The sequence below is a fragment of the Miniopterus schreibersii genome, assembly GCF_964146895.1.
Source record: "Miniopterus schreibersii genome assembly, chromosome: 6".
Taxonomy (NCBI): Eukaryota; Metazoa; Chordata; class Mammalia; order Chiroptera; family Miniopteridae; genus Miniopterus; species Miniopterus schreibersii.
The window spans coordinates 31,590,580-31,610,791 of NC_138107.1; the positions used below are offsets into that span (position 1 = coordinate 31,590,580).

Consider the following 20,212-nt stretch of genomic DNA (forward strand, 5'->3'; position numbering starts at 1 on the left):
TTTAGGCTTTGTGGGTCTTAAGGTCTCTGTCACACTACTCAAATCTCTGTAAATGTGTAGATTTGGCTATGGTATAGATATGGAAAAAAGAGAATAGCCTGGTCTGAATATGGCAATGGAATCTGGGGACAAAAATCACAGATTAATAGCTTAATAAATTTTTTCCACCATACTATTATCATTATTTTTACTCCTTAAGTATTTTTGAAGTGAACTGACTGACCAGATTATATTAATGCAAGATTTGTGTGTGTATGTGTAAATATTCCTTCCTCCTAAACCTTAGTACTATATATATTATTGAAGTCTTAATTTCCTTTATGAGTATAATGTTATTTTTTAATATTCCCACATTGCATGTGATGATTCCTGCTCATTTCACGACATCAAGTTAACTCCTTAGGGTCTGTACCTTAGCATACTTATTTCTCCCATTTCATTACTACCACTGAAGAATTTTACAGATGTTTCCTCCATGTTTGAAATTTCTCCAGAAGAGCTTTCCTTATTCTCTGTTCACTTCACCAGGCTCCAGGACACCTATGGATATTTACCCTTCTTGTGCTAAAGTGATCTTAAAGTTAACTTACCTGCGGCAAGTTCAGACGTGGTTAAAGAACCATTTATAGCGATCTAGATATTATCTGTGAAGTATTACAGTATTCCATCACTACCTCAGTAGCATGTGAACCTGTATTCACAATGGCCTATTCCTTATGTAAGAGAGTAGGTAACTTTCACTGTATGTAAGAAATGGCCATGTCTGGGTGATGGTAACAGTGACACACTGGAAGTTGGGTCGTCTTGGTTTGAGTGGCAGCCTTATGTCTTGGAAAAAAGGGACAGCTTCTCTGGACTTAGTTTTCTACTTGAAAAGTAGAAATAATATTATTACACATTACCAACTTCTCAGAGATATTTAATAGATAAAAATAGTAAGAAATTTCTGGTATTGGAAAAACATACAAGTATGTCTTTTTTATTCATGCTTTTTTTTTGCTTTAAGACTTGGAGTTTTTTGTTTGTTTGTTTTAATATATCTTTATTGATTTCAGAGAGAGGAAGGGAAAGGGAGAGAGAGAGATAGAAACATCAATGATGAGAGAGTCATTGATCGGCTGCCTCCTGCAAGCCCCACACTGGAGATCAATCCCACAAACCCAGGCATGTGCCCTGACCAGGAATCGAACCGCGATCTCTTGGATCTTAGGTCAATGCTCAACCACTGAGCCACGCAGGCCAGACAAGACTTGGGTTTTGAACAGAGAGAGCTAGGTGAGCATTCAAGCATTAATGCATTTGGACCCTTCTTTGACTGGTTTTCTGTTAAAATTGATTAATCTATTTTTCTTTCATTCATTGCAAACTCCTAAAAACTGGATAGTTCATCTCTATTAGCTTCTAATATCTGTAGTAAAATGGTAACTGCATCCAACTATTACTTTATGGCTGCCTATCCATATAGCTGCAAGAAACATCCAGGAGCTTTTTTCGCAACGGGTTTGCCACCAATACACAGGTGTCTTGAAAACCACCACTAATTCAAACCCAAAATGGGAAAGGAAAAGACTCATATCAACATTGTCATCATTGGACATGAAAATTACAGCAAGTCTACCACTACTGGCCATCTGATCTACAAATGTGGTGGGATCGACAAAAGAACCATCGAAAAATTTGAGAAGGAGGCAGCTGAGATGGGGAAGGGCTCCTTCAGGTATGCCTGGGTCTTGGATAAACTGAAAGCTGAATGTAAGTGTAGTCTCACCACTGATATCTTTCTGTGGAAATTCGAGACCAGCAAGTATTATGTGACCATCATTGATGCCCCGGGACACAGAGACTTCATAAAAAATGTGATTACAGGCACATCTCAGGCTGACTGTGCTGTCCTGATTGTAGCTGCTGGTGTTGGTGAATTTGAAGCAGGTAACTCCAAGAATGGGCAGACCCGTGAACATGCCCTTCTGGCTTACACACTGGGTGTGAAACAACTGATTGTTGGTGTTAACAAGTGGATTTCACTGAGCCACCCTATAGCCAAAAGAGATACGAGGAAATTGTTAAAGAAGTCAGCACCTACATTAAGAAAATTGGCTACAACCCAGGCACAGTAGCATTTGTGCCAATTTCTGGTTGGAATGGTGACAACATGCTGGAGCCAAGTGCTAATATGCCTTGGTTCAAGGGATGGAAGGTCACCCGTAAAGATGGCAATGCCAGTGGAACCACACTGCTTGAAGCTCTGGATTGCATCCTACCACCAACTTGTCCAGCTGACAAGCTCCTGCGTCTGCCCCTCCAGGATGTCTGCAAAATTGGTGGTATTGGTGCTGTCCCTGTGGGCCGAGTGGAGACTGGTGTTCTCAAGCCCGGCATGGGGGTCACCTTTGCTCCAGTCAATGTCACAACTGAAGTAAAGTCTGTTGAAATGCACCATGAAGCTTTGAGTGAAGCTCTTCCTGGGGACAATGTCAAGAATGTGTCTGTCAAAGATGTTCGTCGTGGCAATGTGGCTGATGACAGCAAAAATGACCCACCAATGGAAGCAGCTGGCTTCACGGCTCAGGTGGTTATCCTGAACCATCCAGGCCAGATCAGTGCTGGGTATGCACCTGTGCTGGACTGTCACACAGCTCACAGTGCTTGCAGGTTTGCTGAGCTGAAGGAGAAGATTGATCGTGGTTCTGGGGAAAACCTGGAAGATGGCCCAGAGTTTTTGAAATCTGGTGATGCTGCCATCGTTGATATGGTGCCCGGCAAGCCCATGTGTGTTGAGAGCTTCTCTGACTGTCCTCCTCTGGGCCGTTGTACTGTTTGTGACATGAGACAGACCGTTGCTGTTGGTGTCATCAGAGCAGTGGACAAGAAGGCAGCTGGAGCTGACAGAGTCACCAAGTCTGCCCAGAAAGCTCAGAAGGCTAAAGGAATATTACCCCCAATACCTGCCACCCCAGTCTTAATCAGTGGTGGAAGAACGGTCTCAGAACTGTTTGTCTCAATTGGCCACTTAAGTTTAATAGTAAAAGACTGGTTAATGGTTACAATGCATCGTAAAACCTTCAGAAGGAAAGGAGAATGTTTTGTGGACCATTTGGGGTTTTTTTGTGTGTGTGGCAGTTTCAAAGTTATTAGTTTTTAAAATCAGTACTTTTTAATGGAAACAACTTGACCAAAAATCTGTCACAGAATTTTGAGACTCATTAAAACAAACTTTAATGAGGAGGAAAAAAAAAAGGAAGCATCCAGGAATTGTAATAAACCAAAATGTAGCCTGGACATTCACACTACAGAACTAGATTGTTACTTGTAATTCCTGTTCAGGTATTATAATAGATGACTCTTCGATGATTGTTCCTTTACACATATTCTCTTCTACCTACATTATTTCAAGAAGAGATCGTTTTGAGTCTTGCAAAATAATTAGAATTAAAAGCTATTTCAACCATTTGATTTCAATTATTAGGAATTCCTCAGATATTTTTCAATTATCCTAGAAAACTATTTTTTGTCTTTCATCTTGCTGCTTATTTTGAATTTAAAATTATTTTTTCTTTGCATGTGTTGATTATTTGTGGTAGCCCAAACTCTCTGGGTAGGTGATGAGTTCAGAAACTTTATTATTTAATATACATTGAAAAATAATTTTTTAAAATATATCTTTATTGATTTCAGAGAGAGGAAGAGAGAGGGGGAGAGAGAGAGAATATCAATGATGAGAGAGTCATTGACTGGCTGCCTCCTGCATGCCCCTGACTGGGGATCGAGCCCGCAACCCCAGCATGTGCCCTGACTGGGAATCGAACTGCGATCTCCCGGATCCTATGCCAGTGCTCAACCGCTGAGCCATGTCTGCCAGGCTACATTTAAAATTTTTTATCTTTATTGTTGAAAGTATTACACATGTCCTCTTTTTTTCCCCGTTGACCCCCTCCACCGCTCACCTGTCCCCCACCCAGGCCTTCACCAAACTTGTCTGTGTCCATGGGTTATGCATATGTGCATGCAAATTCTTTGGTTAATCTCGTGCTGCGTGCTCCCCCCCTTCCCTCTGAGAGTCTCAGTCTGTTCCATGCTCTATGTCTCTGGATCTGTTTTGTTTATCAGTTTATTTTGTTCATTAGATTCCATATATGAGTGAGATCATGTGATACTTGTCTGTTTCTGATGGCTTATTTCACTTAGCATAATATTATTTAATACACTTGAATGACATTTATTTTATGTGGTTTGCACCATTCCCAGCTACTTTTTTCTACATCTATGATTTTGTACACTAGCCTTATTTTCCAAAAAGAGGATATTTTACTTTATTCATATGTTTATTCCTTTGCTGGGAGGTTTGGTTATTTTTAGATCAATATTTTATCAATACTACTGCAATGGTTAAGCATAAATTGTGTGTATTTCACATTCAATTTTTAAGTAAAATATCAGGGTAGAGCCTGATTATGGAAGTAGGTCATAATGATGGATAATCTTCTTAGAGACATCTGTTTTGGGGATATTGTACAGTTTGATCCACTAAATTCTCTTATAACAGCATAAACATGATTTTGTCACTGTACATTTTTTTTCATCTGAGTGCTTTTATTATTTTATTATTTATCCTTCCACAAATGACACATTGTTTTAAGCATATTTTGGAACACATATCTTATACCATTTATCTTGTAATGGCAAAATTGTGTCTCACAGATTATTTGGGAAGTTGTATAAAAGGACAAAGGATTGAAATTTAGATATGGAATAGAATATTCACAAGCCTATATTTACAGGTAAAAAGGCCAGATATTTCTTTCCAAACAAGGAAATTGACAAAAATATTAAAATATACCCTGAAGGACTTTCCCACATATGAAAATTTCCACATTATTATTTCTAAGAAATTTGATGGTTTAGAAAGCACAACGTTAGAAAGGAGAAGGTGTTCTAAGAAGGAAATAGGAATTGATCATTTTAGTTTCTCAGACATTGATTAATTACTTATGGTGTTTTAGTATATTTTTTTACTTGGTTACTTTCTTTCAGTGGATGGAGACCTATCCCCAGCATCTGTTGATAATACATATTGTGATTAGCAAGAAGTTCAATCTTTATTCTCAAAAATCAAGGGAGTTAGAACCCTCCTATACTGAGCAGAGTAGAAAGTGGCCCAGTTTCTCCATGAAGATGAAATAGGAGGATGGCATAAAAGTGACCAAATTAGCATGAGTGACAGCAATAATATCATGAGAGTTAATTTGCAAAACATATCATTTAAAAATATCACCAATTGTGGAGGCAGACATTTTTGAAGATGTTATTGAGCACATAGCATTGTTGCACTTAGTGTTCTCTGATGTGCATGTGTGTATGTGTTTTGTGTGTATTATACATCCGTATACTTTAATCATTTAGACCACTTTATTATCTCCAGATGAGGAAACTGAGTCACAGCACCATTACTCAAGGTCATGCTTGCCTTACTCCAGGCTTCACTTGGAGAAGGCTGTTACGAAAATTCTTGGCAATAAATCACTTGAGGGGCTGATGTAAATGCAGATTTGTAGGCCCTACCCCCAGAAACTTTAATACAGTAAGTATAGGGATGGGGCCTTAAAATCTGCATTTCTAATAATTTTTCGATGATGCCTATCCACGAGCCACACTTTGAGTAGCGCTGATCCTTGTTGTATACTATCATATTATATCCTAAACACAAAGTGTGGTTTAGTAATGTAGTAACGTCGCATTCATCCAAAATTCAACCTTCTATCAGTTTCACCCTTCTGAAAACAAGTAGGAACCAGAAAGTAGGCAAAAAAGTTAGTGTGGAATTTCATAAATAATTTAACTATGTCCAAACAATTAAACCCATACTATTAATTCATAAGAGAGCCTAGTGTGCTCTTAGCTTCTTCATAGCTCATAACTGGATTTTATTATTAGTCTTCAAGTTTGTAAAATTGAATTAAAAGGAAAAAGGAGCCTACTCCAGTTTAGCAGCTTCCCTGGTGAGAAGTATCTTCAGCAGACAAAAGAATTTAAAATATATGGCAGGCTCATTCTATGACATGCATAGTCCAGCTTGGCTGTACATCTCAATTGGACTTGACTACCATTTTCACTGGTTGCAGCACAAGCAAATATATCTGCTTCTTACAATGAACAAAACATGGAATTTGGAGTCAGAGTAGTTTCAAATCCAAGCTCCTCTACGTGCTGGCTGTGGATGACATTCAGCTTTCAGCAACTAAGTTTTCTCATCTATGAAGCAGTCATAGCAGCTGTCTCCCTAGATGGAGTAAGTAAAACAGGTTGGCAAGTTCCCTAGCAAGATACCAAGTGTAATAGAGATCCAGGTGTCTCCTCTGCTATCCTCCAAGGGCATGGAAAATAGTTAGAGAGGGTAGGATATGGAGCTAGCCAGACCTGGGCTCGGATGCTGGCTGCATATTCATTATCTGGATAGCTTCAGGTAGGCTATTTCAACTGGCAGTGCCTCAGTTTTCCCATTTGCAAAGTGGAGTTAGTAATATCTTTTTTTCTGGGTTAGTATAAGAAATATCAATAATATGCATATAGTGTTTGGTTTATATTAGGCCTTCAGTAAATGATAAATGTAATGATTATATTGGCCAATCTGCCAGTATTGCAAGTGTGTTATATATTTTGGAAAGATTTTTATCCTACATGGCAAAAACTTAAAGTGAAACGTACAAAAACAGAACAAATCCAGTAGTTCAATATAATTTATTCATTATGGTTTTGGTTGTTTACAGTTGCACTTTATAGGTTATTATTAAGCCTTACCTTCACACAGAAAAACAAATATACACTACAATATTTTTATTTTTTCTTGTGATATATATGTATACATGTATATACATAAATATATCCACATATGTGTACATATATATACATTTTAATTTGTCCCACATTCTCACTATTGCACATAACTTTCTATCATTGCTCTTACAGCATTGGCTTATATAGATTGATTTTGGGTTGGGAATTTAAGATCTTAAAATTGCATATTGATATTACTATCCAGAAAAGTACAGTTAAGAATCTGAACTTAGAAGTGTAACCGAATTAAAACCTGGCTTCTCTACTCATGAGTTTTGTGACTTAGGATAATCTCCTTAACCATATTGAGTCTCAATTCCCCACTCACAAAGTGGTATGATATTTCCTACTATGGGTGTTTTTGGGATGACTACTAACACTTATAACATGCTTAACATGATACACATTTATAAATTCCTAATAAATAATAGCCTTATCTACTTATTTTGTATTTCACTGCACATTTGGTAGGGATAATAATGAAATTGGATCACTTAGACTTCAATAATTTGGTTCTTAAAAAGAAAAAATTGCACAATGTCCCTAGTCTCAAAGACAACACAGTTAATGGGTAGATAAATTAATACTAATAAGGGTCATAAATCTGCGGATGTTTTGTGTACGCTAAAACTGGAGAAAGAAAGAGACTGATTAACTTCACTTGGGGAGATCAAGGAAGGCTTTGAAGAACTGACATTTGGTGTCAGTTTATTTAGTTGAAGTAAAAAGTTTTTGTTAAAATTATAATAATGAATACATAATGCAGAAGACTGGATCAAAATAGTGAACAGAACACACATACAAACCCCTCCCTAGCTACCAAAATTTTCTTCAAATAAGAGAAAATAAAATTCAAGGAAATTCAGAACACAGCCAAAATGTAAAAAGAGGTATGGTTAGCAGACCATAACTTCTTAGATACTATTCAAAGATAGAAAGCCCCCAAAAGTTAATTAACAAAAGCAAACAATATGCCAGCCCCAAACATGAGCAATAGAAAATGACTACCAAAATGAAAGCTAGAGAGTAAGTTATTATGTTCAGTGGTAGCCAATATAAATATAAAAAGGGGAAAACTATCAATGCAATTAGTCAAGAAAATCATTCATAACGTCAAGGACACCTGAGTTCACCTCAGCCGTCCGCTCCACTCCTGTCCATGTGCCCTTAAGGAAACAAGGCCGCAGCGTCGTGACCAAGTCCCAGGCTAACGCTCGAACAGATGAGAACTTGAAGGCTACCTCTAAGAAAATGTAATTGCCTGTTTGAAAAAGGTGCTTAGTATAGGTGTCAGGGTCTAAGAGGCAATCAGAGCCTGAAGCAGCTTGGTAGAAACTTGCCATGGATAGGAGAAGAGAAGCATCGATATCTGAGGGAAATTCACAAGACTGTTCCACCGTCAGAGAACAGGCGACTCTGTTTTCATAGTAAAAATTGAGAAATGTCTTTTTGTGTTTCATAAGGGTGGGTGGTTGTGGTCATTCTCCACATCGGTTATCTGCTCAAGCGGTGAGAACAAAGCCACTAAATCAATGCACTCGCCCCCTTACACTGAGCTCACAGGAAACTGTCCTGCGTGTAAGTTGGGGACTTTTAGGAATAACCCCTTGACCTGCAGAATGGCAGAAGAAATTCACCACAGAATGAGCAGAGATGATTAAACAGGATGTGATAAAACTCAAAGGAAGATTTGAATATAGTAAATAAAAATACATTTTGCTATGGGAAAGGGGCTATGAGTGGAAAAGAATGATTTAGGAAATAAAGCACATTTGCAAAAAAATTTTTAGAAGTTAATAGAACCGATGAAAAGAGCAGAAGACCAAATCGATCTGTGAGATAAAGACATTTCACTGAGTGAACAGAAGATAAAATCTTCTATTATGTTAGGAGTGTTAGTCATAGATACTTATTCAAGAAAAATCTAATGGCAAATAATAGGAGCTCTAGAAAATAGGAAGAAGAAACTGGAAGATATAGAAAAATATGACTAAATTCTTGAAAGACTAGGATCTTCAGGTTGAAAAGACTTACATAAAGACATCCCTTGGTGAAATTTTATTACTATCAGTATGAAGATAAAAATTCTAAAAGGATTCAAAAAAAAGGAAAAAGTTTACATACAATGAAATAAAAATTAGATTGTCATTTCCCCACATTTTCACCAATAATAAATGTTAATGCTTTTTTATTCTTGTCAGCATAATGCATAAGTTAACATTTCATTAGTAATTTATTTGTATTACTTTGACTTCTGTTATGCTTATGCATTCATTATTTCATATGTTTTAGGCCATTCGAATTTGATTTTCTGAGAATTGCTTATTAATCACCTTTGCTCATTTTCCTGTTGGTTTGTTTTTCTTGTAAGCACTCTTTTTGTATTAAATATATTCACATTTTATCTGTTAAATTCATTAAATTTTTTTTTTCTTAAATCTGTGTTTCATTTATTGTTTTGTTTTGCTTTCAGAGTTTTGTTGTTTTGCTCTTCTGTGCTAAAATTAAGCTGCAAAGATGTGTGCAAAAATTAAAGTATATGTGGTCTAAGTAATGCAAAATCATATCTGTGTGCATATGTGTATATGTATATAAAAAGTACAAAAAAGGTAGACTTTGAGACTATATCTGTTAATTTATAGAGACATCCATGATATATTATTATTTTAAAAAAGCAAGTTGCTGAGCAATATGGATATCTCCTTTTTTAAAAAATACTTGAGATAAAATATACATCTAAAACACATCTCTTTCAAGTGTACAATTTTTTTCAATGATTCTTGGTAACTTTAGAGTGTTGCAACCGTCACCATAAATCAGTTTGAGAACATTTTTACCCCCCTGATGAGATTCCTCTTGCGCATTTCAGTTAAGCCTCATTCCTGACCCAGCTCCAGGCAACTACTAATCTACTTTCTGTCTCTATAAATTGCCTTTTCTGGACTTTTCAAGTAAATTAAAATCAAACAGTTATATGTATTGAAGGCAGGCTTGCATGTGTTTACATGAACAAGGAGCAAGCTGAGGAAGACGCACGTCTGCTGTTGGACGTTGGTTAAAATCAGAGGATTGGGTTGAGGTCAGAGGAGGCAAAACAGAAATGGCCAAATATGCGCTCTTTAAAACAAAAGAAGTATAACCCAACCCAGTGATATATAAACAGGAATTCACATGCAGCATATTACAAGCAACATAGAAGTACATTAAGGAAAATCAACTATAATATGAATGAAATAACGTTTCCACTATCAGATTGACAAAAATTCAGAAGTATGACACGTAGTGTTGGGGATTTTGAGAAATGGCCATTCTCAAGCTTTGCTAGCGGGAAAGTAAATGAGTACATCCTATTTTGAAAGGCAATTCATTAGCATCTATCAACATTTAAAATGAAATTACCATGAGCAATCCCACTTTCATATTTTTAAATCCCAGGGATTTGCAGTGCTGTATTTTGTAATAATGAAATAAAAATTCATACACCCAGACTCTCTTTATATATGTATGTATATATATGTGTGTATATATATATCTTCTATCATCTGTCTATCTATCTATCTATCTATCTATCTATCTATCTATCTATCTATCTATCTATCTATCTATCATCTATCTCTATCTATCTATCTATCTATCTATCTATCTATCTATCTATCTATCTATCTATCTATCTATCTATCTATCTATCATCTATCTCTATCTATCTATCTATCTATCTATCTATCTATCTATCTATCTATCTATCTATCATCTATCTATCTATCTATCTATCTATCATCTATCTATCTATCATCTATCTATCATCATCATCATCTATCTAATCTATCTAGTATTAGAAGGATACATATGGGGAGAGACTGGCACGCTGACCCCTTTGCTGTTCACAAACACACCAAGCAAGGCCTTTGCACTTCAGTTTCCTTTCCCTAGAATGCTCTTTCATATATCAGTTTGGCCCACAGTTTGTGCCTCTGGTTATTTGGCAGTTGGCACCTCATTAGAAATGCCCTTCCTGAAAACTCCTAAAAGAGCCCCCCCACCTACCACTCCTGCCCATCCCTGCCCTTTATTCCAAGTAATGTTTCTTACAGCGCTGCCTAACATGGTGTATATGCTCAGTGCATCTTTTACTGTTTGCTCCTTCCCACGAGAATATATAAGCTTCATGATAATGGGGCCTTGTTTCCTGATTAATACCTGGCACGGAATAGACACTGAATAATATTTGTTGAATGGGAAATGAATGAACTAGATTATAATAGTTGTCTGATATTATATGAAAGGAATATTTCCGATTGTAATTTTAATCTTTATCTTTATTTTTAATTATTTATTTTTACTGTTTTTTTCCTTCTCCAAAAGTATGTATGGGAGTCCCTAATGTGTATATTGTTTTATTTAGTTATTTAAAAAATCATTGATCAAATACAAATCAATCTCTCACCTTTCCAAATTAATCCAACAGCATGTCTTGAGTTACATTCTTCAAATGACCTAAACCAGTATAAATTTAAATTAAATTGAAGACCTTCCTTTTAGATAAGGTAAGGTGTTCCATGAATAGGGATGAAGGAAACAAGTTAATTATTTTGTGTTTAACTTTGTGGGATAACTATGGCTTTGGTCCAAACAGACTAAAGACAACCTCCCTTGTTTATGTTACACGGGAGGAAAAACACTCCTCATTCTCATGGATATCTGATTTGTGACCAAGTGGAGCTATATTGGTCGAGCAAACTGTTCTAATCCCTGATCTACAATAAAAAGTAATGACTTCTTTTACGGCAGCCTTTCCTGTTGATTCAAAAAAATCACTTTGTCAAAAACTTTTTTTAAAAAATGTTTTTCTTCACTTTACAGTAGTGTTCTTAAATTTATAATTCCCAACAAGAAACACTATTGTTCCAGTTCATGTGTAATCCTATCTTCCTAGTAGTAAGCGAATGAAATCAGAAATAATGTGGATAGCATGCATAAACAGAGACAGACAGTCTGTAGGGAGGATATCTAGATACCGCATCGGTTTAAGGTAATTCAGCACATTTAGAATTTTTAAAGGATATGTTATGATATGCCTGGCAGAAGTGACGAAGTGCTAGAGAGAGGAAATAATTCCTATTACATATAAGATATATTATGGCTTAATATTTCTACCTGGTGTGATTATTATATTTACAACTTAATGCCTTAAGCTCCTGACAGTGGTTATTTTTGTTTTGTTTGTGTGTATGAGAAAGGACACCCTCACTTCTCCGCAGGAGAGCAGACACCGGTTATGTGGTTATGTGTATTCATGCCATCGGACCTCTCCCAGCCCAGAGGTGTTCAGATCAGAAATTAAAGCATCTAAAGTATTTCCTGTGTCCAGGTTATCAAAACTTAAGTGACTATCTTAGTTCATATTTGTACCTCTGTCCTTAAGAGACATCAATATTTACATAATATATAAAGTATAACTGTTTTCCTATTGTAATATATAGGAAAAGATCTACTTTTTAGTAAAAGTAAGTAGTCCTCCCAAGGGTTTAGGGGATAAAAAAAGAAATTTGGGAATAAAGAGAGAAGAATCATTCCTTAGGGTGGCAGTGTTCCCTCTCCTTCCTCAGAATGGCAGAAAGAACTTGATAATTTACTAATTTACCTAACTGATGAGCAGAAGGTTTTACATGTCTTATAATCTGGGGTGGATGTGAATTCCAACATTGCGAACAATATTTTGATAGACCATTCTGCACATTGTCCATGAATAGATCATTTTTCACTATTAGAGAGTTTAACAAATTATTTGAAACAGTTGTAAAGTTAACTGTTGAACAGCACGGTTTTGGAGTTTGGTTAGAGGTTCACTGAGAAGCGATCTGATCTAAGAGATCTCTGCTGGGAATAACATAAATAAAATGCTCACCCCTCCCCAGCACCAATGACACAGTGCAGGTGAGCTGTGCTTGGCAGCCATCAACATGCTGTTAACAGAGAGTAGCTCCCAAGGGGCTTTCTAGGTTGTTAATTTTTATAATTCCCTCTGTCCCAAAAAGGTTTAAATATACTTCCAAGCTATGAGTATTTAAGTCATTGACTAGTAGGTTTTAGAAACCATTATTGTTACACTTAGTAAATTAGAGGCTGTATTTTGAGGCAAAGATATCATTAAAATGTTATATTTTCCCAAAGAATGATAGCCTTGAATGGTGGCCAGTATGCTTAGTATTCAAAGGAGTCAAAATTTCCTTCAAACAAAGAGGGTCCTAGTTAATTATTTGTTGACATTTTATAAAGTTATTTAAACTTTACCACACAATTTGAATAACTCATGGAATGGTAAATACTGACACTCTAAGCTTTTAACTAAGTATTTAAAGATAGTGAAAAATATTCCTTGGTGTTATTTCAAATATGTGTTTTTCAGAATTTAATGTGCTTAACAGAGCAGTGGCATAAAGGAGGCTGGTGGTAAAAAGGCTAAATCACTAGAGTTGGATTAAAGTGGTCTGTTCTAAGCTCAGTTGAGCTGTTAATCAAATGTCACTGTGGGCAAGTGATTTAAATGCAGTTTCCTTTCCTGGGAGGGGATGGGTATTGAATTAGGTGACCTATAAACTTCTTTCAAGTTCTAACTTTCTGGTAATAAAAATATTTATTATTTGCATTCTTTTGATAAAATATTTTATACCATGCTTCTAAACCAATTATGAAATTCTGCATTTGCCTTAGTTAGTGGGGCTTAAATTTTTTGGTCTTAGAAGAGATCATTATTTTAATACTTGTAAACTGAGTATGTGAGGGGAAATTAATTCAACCTCCCTGTAAATATCAAGCATGTTCTAGCCGCTTTACAGGAATTATCTCTTTCAGCCAAAAAAAAAAAGAAAAAATAGCAAGTTAAGTATTATTGTCCTCAATTTACAGAGGAGGAAGCTTAAGCCTAGAAAGGTAAATTGACTGACTTACTGTATTTCAAAAAGCAGTAAATGAGGTATGCCTAACTCTAAAGACTGTTTTTTCCCCTCACTGTACCATTTTAATGAAAACACGTTTGTCATTCCTTGGATCAAAATCGGAGATATTTTGTTATTTTAAAGTGATTGACAGAAAGTAGCAAAACAATAAAATAATCAGTATGTTTTTTTAAACAGGTTAGAGAGTAGATTCCTCATCTATAAAATGGCATCTTTCCGTTTCCTGACAAAACTAGATAACCATTTGTATTTATTCTAAAAGTCCATCAGAACTCATTTCCAGATCATATGCAGTAATAAGGAAAAGATTGTGTGTTTTTTATGACTGGTTGCAGACTTTTCTGTGTGAAACCTTAACCATTCATATTTATTTCAAAAATCCATCAGAACTTATATCTGGATCATATACAATACTAAGGAAAAAATACATATATATTTATGAGTGGTTGCAGACTTTCTCAGTGTGAAACCTGTGTCAAATGACATTTTTTCAATATATATACAGGAATGAGGTTAACTCCAGCTTAAAATTAAGCAGGCATCATCTTGCAGTGACAGGTGTTTCTGCTATGTTATGATATCATTTCCAAGGTAACTAAACAGAGCAACAGAAAGGAAGGATTATGTTAGCAGGTGTGAAATAAACAGCAGGAGAACACTTTACAAAAACTTTACAAAACCTTGAAAATAGATGACAGTTTCAGTAAACATCACCTCCAGGAATAATATGTATGGAGTTAGGGGGGGATCAAAAATGAAGTACATGGTGAAAACTAAGACAATGTTAATTTATTAGTAATAGGAGAATTTATTCTAAAAGCTTTCTCCATGGTACAGTTTTATTAAACAAGCCATTTTTTCAAGTTCTTTGATGACTGTGATTATGTTAGTTGTGATATGTTGGTTTGTGGTCTATAAACTTGTGTCTACAACACAGTGTTAATGGTGATTGGTGTTACTATGTTTTCTTTCATTTTTGTTTTTTTAAATAAAAGATGTTTCAGTTTTTTTCTAGCATGTACAGTCATAAAATGCTCTTGAATATAATGTTTAGCTCAAAACTAGGAGTAGAAAGATATATAATTCCTATCTGGTTGGCAATGGTTCCTTGGAGGAAGAAAGACATTTTAGGAAACTGGAATGTGGAGTTAGTCCTGTTTCTGTTTCAATTAATAAGGCATATCCAAACAGAAAATTGTTTAACTTCATAGTTGTGCAGGAAAGATGATTAGTTTTAATTGCTTCATGAGATCTGGCATCAAAAAGGGATTCAAAAGCAAAATACTGGGTTGACAGAGTCTCAACCATATGGCGCTGGTGTTTGAGAAGAGTGGCCAATTGCAGAGAGAAGGAAAACTTGATGGAGTCAAGAGGCTGCCAACAGTGGAATGTAGAATGTGTACCGCTTCACAGCTTCTGTGGGCTTAGAGTATGATTCTGAAGGCAGGGAGAGAAAGGCATTCATTTGAAACCTTATTGATGAACACAGAATTTTGCCTATTGTACCATGTGGATGTTCAGTTGATATGTGATATATCACATTGTCACTCATATATATACACACATATATATATACACATCTCACATTTTCATCTACCAATGTACAGTTACGATGTTTCTATATCTTAGCTAATGTAAAGAATGCTGCTTTGAACAAGGGGATGCATATATCTTCTTAACTTAGTGTTTTTTTTTCTTCGAGTAAATACCCAGAAATGAACTTGCTGGATCTTATGACAGTTCTATTTTTAATTTTTTGAGGAACATCCATACCATTTTCCAGAATCACTGCAACAATTTACACTCCCACCAACAAAGCACAAGGCTTCTCTTTTCTCCACATCTTTGCCAATACATTTCTTCTTCTTGATAACCGCCGTTCTAACAGGTGTGTGGTTTTGAGTGGGATTTCCCTGATGATTAGTGATGTTGAGTATCTTTTCATGTGCCTGTTGGCCATCTGTATGTCTTCTTTGGAAAAATGTCTATTGAGATCAACTACCCATTTTTTTAATCACTTTTTTTTTTTTTAGTTGTATGAGTTCTTTATATACTTTGGATGTTAACCCCTTATGAGATATATGATTTGCAAATACTTTCTCCCATTCAGTGGGTTGCCTTTCACTTTGTTGATGATTTCCTTTGCTATGCAGAAGCTTTTTAGTTTGATGTATCCCCACTTATTAATTTTGCTTCTGTTGCCTTTGCTTTTGGTGTCAGATTTTTTAAAAAATCATCACTAAAACTGATGGCAAGGAACTAACTGCCTTTGTTTTCTTCTAAGACTATTATGGTTTCAGGTTTTATATTCAAGTCAATAATCCATGTTGAAGATAGTGGTCAAATTTTCCTCTTTTGCATGTGTTTCTCCAGTTTTTCCTACACTTATTATTGAAGAGATTGTCCTTTCCCCATTGCATATTCTTGGTTCCTTTGTTGTATATTAATGGGCTTCATATGCTTGGTCATTTCTGAGCTCTCTATACTGTTCAGTTGAACTATGTGTCTGTTTTTATGCCAGTAACATTCTATTTTGATTTTATAGCTTAGTAATATAGTTTGAAATCTGGGAGTGTGATACCTCCAATATTGTTGGGTTTTTGTTTGTTTTTTTCTCTTAATATCACTTTAGCTGTTTGGGGTCTTTTGGGGTTTCATACAAATTTAATAATTATTTGTTCTATTTCTTTGAAAAGGTCATTGGAATTTTAATAGGGATTGAATCTGAGATTGCGTTGAATAGTATGGACATTTTACCAATATTTGTTTTTCCAACCCATGAGCAGAAAATATCTATTTAATTTTATCATTTTCAGTTTCTTTCATTAATTCCTATAGTTTTCAGCGTACACAATTGTTCACCTCCTTGGTTAAATTTATCCCCAGGTATTTTATTCTTTTTGATGCAATTGTAAAGGAAATGTTTTTTAATTTTTCTCTTATAGTTTTTTATTAGTGTATGCAACAGATTTTTGTATATTTATTTTGTATACTGCAACTTTACTGATCTTGTTTATTCTAACAACTTTTTGGTAGGGTCTTTAGGGAGTTCTAATACAATATCATTACATTTGCAAACAGTGACACTTCTTCCCTTCTAATTTGGGTGCTTTTTCATGCCTAACTGTTCTGGCTAGAACTTCTAATACTATATTGAGTAAAAGTGGCAAGAGTAGGCATCCTTTTCACCATTAAGCATGATGTTAGCTGTGGGCTTGTCATATATGGTTTTATTATGTTGGGGTAAGTTCCCTCTGTATCCTCTTTGTTAAAAGTTTAGTCATAAATGGATGTTGACTTTTGTCACGTTCTTCTGCATGTGTGGGATGATCATAGGATTTTCATCCATCGTTTTGTTAATATGGTGTATCACACCAACTGATTTGTGGATGTTGAACCTTCCTTGCATCCCTGGAATAAATCTCACTTGATCATGGTGTATGATCCTTTTAAGGTATTATTGAATTCATTTTGCTAATATTTTGCTGGAGATTTTTTTACTCATGTTAGTTAGGGATGTTGGCCTGTGATTTGGGGGGAGGCTTGTCTGCTTTAGGTATCAAGGTAAGGCTCGCCTGCTAAGGTGAGTTTGGAAGTGTTTTAGCTTCTTCTACTCTTGGAAGAGTTTGAATATTGGTATCAAATCTTCTTTGAATATTTGGTATAATTTACCATGAAGCTCTCTGGGCTTTTGTTTGTTGAAAGGCTTTTGAATACTGATTCAATTACCTTACTAGTAATCAGTCTGTGCAGATTTTCTGTTTCTTCATGATTCGGTCTTGGAAGGTTGTATGTTCTAAAAATGTATCCATTTCTATTGTGTTGTCAATTTATTGATGTATAATTATTTGTAAGACGGATATAGTGCTTTTTTTTTCCTCTCCTCTCCTCTCCTCTCCTCTCCTCTCCTCTCCTCTCCTCTCCTCTCCTCTCCTCTCCTCTCCTCTCCTCTCCTCTCCTCTCCTCTCCTCTCCTCTCCTCTCCTCTCCTCTCCTCTCCTCTCCTCTCCCCTCCCCTCCCCTCCCCTCCCCTCCCCTCCCCTCCCCTCCCCTCCCCTCCCCTCCCCTCCCCTCCCCTCCCCTCCCCTCCCCTCCCCTCCCCTCCCCTCCCCTCCCCTCCCCTCCCCTCCCCTCCCCTCCCCTCCCCTCCCCTCCCCTCCCCTCCTCCTCCTCTCCTCCCTCTCCTCCCTCTCCCCTCCCCCTCCCCCTCCCTTTTCTTTTCTTTTCTTTTCTTTTTTCTTTTCTTTTCTTCTTTTCTTTTTTCTTTTCTTTTCTTTTCTTTTCTTCTTTCTTTTCTTTTCTTTTCTTCTCTTCTCTTTTCTTTTCTTTTCTTTTCTTTTCTTTTCTTTTCTTTTCTTTTCTTTTCTTTTCTTTTCTCTTTTCTTCTTTTCTTTTCACAGGGTTCCTTGTATCAGGGGTTTAGTATTAAGGGAACACCGACTTGATAAAATGAGTTCAAAACTGGAAGTAGTTCCTCTTACTCTTTTTTAACAACAAATGTTTATGTAAGATTTGTATCATTTACTCTTTTAATATTAAAAAAAAATTTCCAGTGAAGATAGCTGGTTCTGGAATTTTCATTGTAAATTGTTCTTTAATTATGAATTCATCTTTTTGTCTTTTTACTATGAATTCAACTTCTTTACTAGTTTAAGGCTATTTGGGTTTTCTGTTTCTTCTTGTGCCACAACTGACATAAAATGTAGTATAAACATTTTTTGAATAAAGTATAGTATTAAACAAAAGTCAATTTTAAAATTTATGTGTAAAATATAGAAGGAAAATGTAAACACAGGTTATCTTTTTTTAAAAAAATCTTCATGCTTATATTTATTCTTTATGCAATAATACTAAATACCTCAAATAGATTCTTATAAGCAAGACATTGTTAATATAAGAATTCTGTACTTCTTTGTCATGGTTCACCTCAGTAACATCATCAACAGTAAATCTAAGGCACATTTTTTCTGCTCTGTGTTCCTGGTTCTATAAACATTTCATGTGAAGGCAAGTGTAAAGTATTTCTTCCATATGAATAACATTTTCTGCCAAACTCTCAATTTTATCTATGGAATTCATATTCATTCATTCATCTTCTCTCTTTCTCTCTCTCTCTATACACACACACACACACACACATATATACACATATATATTATATATGGAGTGTTTTTTATTTCTTTGGGTAAAATATTTCTGTGGTTTTATAAAACGATCTACTGTATTTCTTAAGTATTCATTAAGTGGGAAGGTAAAATTTAAATGCTGTTAGATCAAAAGGTCAGAATAAAATTTTCAAATATTCTTCCTATTTCTGATGTATGGCATAGACTTTCAGAAGCCATGTAACATCATGATAATCTTTTATTTGAGTTTGTATTTATTTGGTTGCTTAACATTTGTAAATTATTAAGCTAAGTCATTACACAGACCTGCTTTAGTTTGGATTGGTATGGGCCACATCCCAGGGTACTTTATCAGGGTATAATCCTATATAGTGCAGTCTCTAAAAGATAGGGGTGTGTGTGTGTGTGTGTGTGTGTGTGAAATAAATAGGTTTTGCTTGTTTTTTTGTGTGTAAAAATAATTGCCTTATGCTCTTTTTAAAAATTAGTTTAAAAGGTTCCCCATCCCACTTTTGGGTTATCTATATAGTTCCAGGCAAGCATAATGATATTTAGTACTAAATTCAAAAAGAGAATCTTTAAACATTCATAATTCTTAGTAACCATTTGGCTCATTTTTATACATGTCTGTAATGTTTGATATAAACTATTTTGAAAGATATGAGAAAAAATATACTTTCTTTACAACTCATATAAGCAATTTCTTTTTTATTTGTAAACTTTGTGGCAGGAGTAATTTATATAGCTATTAATTGAGATTGGGAGGTAACATTTTAATAAAAATATTTTGACTTTTTTATAGTTAACTTTGCTTTCAAATTAGAGGATAGATTGACCACATTTGTAATTAATTTTAAAATATAAATCTAAAAATGCTGTGATGCACATGAAAATAAAGTATAGGATAATATTTGGAATTAAACAATATATCCCTAAGTGTTAAAAATAGACAAAACATCAAAAATAAAACATCACAGACATAAATGAATAAATAATAGATTGAAAATATTAAAGTAGCTGTTTCTACTTACCCTCTAACTGTAACCTTTTAAATAAATTTAAAATGATATTAAATGAATTGTTAAATTTAACTAAAATTAATAACTACATTTTGTTTAGTTTTATTGATCCTGTAGCAATTCTGCACATAGTCAAAATTTGGAACTTTCCCAAATCTGGCAATTACTTCTTACTGGCCCATCTTTCTAACATTTAAAAATGCAAAGAAATCAAGATAAGAATTTTCTAGAAAATATAAAAGTGCACGATGAAGTGAACAGTCTTTGCTCTTTTTTTTAAA

General features: G+C 35.2%; 1 protein-coding gene and 1 pseudogene across 11 annotated transcripts in view; both read left to right on the forward strand.

Moving 5' to 3' along the window:
• RIMS1 (regulating synaptic membrane exocytosis 1) overlaps nucleotides 1-20,212 on the forward strand; it is a gene marked incomplete at its 5' end in the record, with an annotated part of 385,667 nt that overhangs the window by 179,900 nt on the left and 185,555 nt on the right. The window lies entirely within an intron of this gene.
• Nucleotides 1,521-3,192, forward strand: LOC308558598 (elongation factor 1-alpha 1 pseudogene; annotated as a pseudogene). The gene has a single exon. The product of its transcript is annotated as an elongation factor 1-alpha 1 pseudogene (transcript).